This window comes from Chaetura pelagica, unplaced genomic scaffold (genome assembly GCF_000747805.2).
Source record: "Chaetura pelagica isolate M959 unplaced genomic scaffold, ChaPel_1.0 scaffold338, whole genome shotgun sequence".
Classification (NCBI taxonomy): Eukaryota; Metazoa; Chordata; class Aves; order Apodiformes; family Apodidae; genus Chaetura; species Chaetura pelagica.
The window spans coordinates 1,573,818-1,576,302 of NW_009954114.1; the positions used below are offsets into that span (position 1 = coordinate 1,573,818).

Consider the following 2,485-nt stretch of genomic DNA (forward strand, 5'->3'; position numbering starts at 1 on the left):
AGGGTTAGGGTTAGGGTTAGGGTTAGGGTTAGGGGTTAGGGTTGGGGTTGGGGTTAGGGTTAGGGTTAGGGTTAGGGGTGGGGGTGGGGTTGGGGGTAGGGAGGGTAGAAAAGTAGGGCAACCAAGTTGTTTCCAACATCTGGTGCCAATGTTCAGGCTTTCACATGTATTTTCAGTCATCCCTTGAGCTTGTTTATGGGCAGCCAAGACATTTTCCACTTTTTATCTTGTGATATTAGTAAAAAAAGCTGTGCATAAATAAACACACAGCCGGCACATCTCTCATTGGTTCAGCCATCTGATTAGTTTGTGGCTTTATGAATTGTTGCTGTTATTGCTCTTTGGGTCCCAAATAAGCAAAGTTAATTTGTAAGTGTCTCGGCTTTGCCAGACCTTCAGAGCGTGACGTGGGACAAGCCAGCATCAGGTTCTTGAGTCCTTCTTCTGGACTAAGAGGAGCAGACGTGTGCCATCTGCTGTTGATGTTTTATATGACACTCACAGTCCCAAAGATGCACATTGGGACAGTTTATATAATGAATTATTTGTCTTGTTTTTCGTGCTCTGTCTTTGGGGACAGAGCAGCAGCCTTGTTCCTGTTCAGTTGTTTTCTGGATGAAAAGCTTACACCACCGCTTGGCTGCCACACTTTCTCAGTTTTGCTTAGTACAAATGGACATGTGCTTTTTTCCAGATAGAGTCTGACCTAGAAAAAGATATGAATGCCTATAGGAGAGGAGATTGTGGAGCATGATTATATGAATTCTTGTAAACTATAAAGGAGAAATCTCTCTCTAGGAATGAATATGGGATGTAAAAATGGAACATTTCAAGTCTTGATTCTGTCCTCTCTAGGTAGTAAAGTATTTAAACTGTACCTCACCTCCTACTGTTCGTAAAATGGATGTAAGAATACATGCTGACCTACTCTTCTCCTAGGAACACTGAGAAGTTATTTAATTAGTGCTCTGAATGAGTAAATCTTATATTAGTGTTTATAATTATTACAAAAAATGGCCTATAACACGATTTCTCTAACTGTAAACATGTTCATGGTATTTGAAAGATTTGCAGACATAATAGCTCAGCAATACTGTCTATTTTCATTTGAACAACAAGGTCAGCCATTGTCCCAGACAAGTGCTAAGCAGTTACAACCCACCACCTCAGGGCAGGAACATGCTGCACAGTGTAGTAGTTGCTCTCAGCCTGCTTGTGACACAGCAACCAGGCAGGAGCCCAGTGGGACAGGGAGGAAGGGTTCTGCAGGCAGCAAAGTGGGGGGCATAAATGAGTGAGGATGCAGGGTGTGAACTGTGGGAGGTAAGTGGTATGTGGAGGGACGTCCAGAACAAATGCTGATGGTGGGCATCCCAGGAGGGAAGTCTAGGAGCCTTTGGCTCACTGCATGGGGCAGTGTCTCAGTGGGGTTTCAGGACACCAGCTTAGTCAGCCACAGGTCTCTTGTGTGACCTTAGGCAAATCCTTTAACCTTTCTGTGATTCTGTTCACTAGCCAAAAATTCTGCGTGCCTTGGAAGGATGTTGCTGTGATAGGAAAGCATTAACAGTCTGTGCTGCATAGACATGGGAATACATTAGCAGTAGATGCTGCTTAGACATGTCTGTGCTTCGGGGGCTTTATATGTGTAATGAAAGGGAGAGACACAGATTAACTCTTTGGCTTGTATTTATCAGTTGTCTATACTAATTAGGCTAATGAAAACAAACAACAACATTAATTCTCAATTAAATACACAGTAGAAGACAGATTATTAGTGGGAGATCATAACACACTGTCTCCACTGTGCACAGATTAGAGGATGTTCAGAGTCTGCAAGGTCTGAGGAATCTTACTTGAGAGCAACAGGCAATAGGGTTCTCATAATTTCTGCAATCCAGCTACCAACACAACACCCCTTGCCATTAAAAGGAGGACTGCCAGGACAGGAAAGTTTAATATATGTATATCATGATGAGAAATGTACAAGTTACGAGCATTTGCCATGGATTGATAGGAGAGATGAAGTAACTGAAGGCACAGTCAAGGTTGTAAGGTTGCACAAAGACGTTCATTGCAGTTACCTGCATAACCTTGTGATGCTTTTTGATATTTCAGTCCTCGGTTGTGCTGTGCCAGTGTTGCTGTGTGCTGGTACCTGTGGGCTGCTGTGCTCTTCATGCTGCTGCCTAACATCAGGCACATGCCCTTGACAATATGCACAAAGATTTCTTCTTACATTTTTTAGTTCCCATCTCTCACCAAATACATATGCAGGCAGCTTTAAACTATGCATTTGATTATCCTGCATGTGCTAAGGTTTTTTATATTAAATTGTTACTGGATAAAATACTGAAACAGTCCTAGAGGCAGGGACCAGAACTCAAGTCTCCAGCCTCTTAGTGAGTACTGTGTATCACAGTAGTCAGAGCCATGTTCCCTCATGTGTACTATCTCTCCATAGCAATAAATCTTCTGGCTCTTT

General features: G+C 42.8%; 1 protein-coding gene across 2 annotated transcripts in view; it reads left to right on the top strand.

Moving 5' to 3' along the window:
* The window catches only part of NOX4 (NADPH oxidase 4), a 105,341-nt gene that overhangs the window by 101,802 nt on the left and 1,054 nt on the right, over window positions 1-2,485 (top strand). The window lies entirely within an intron of this gene.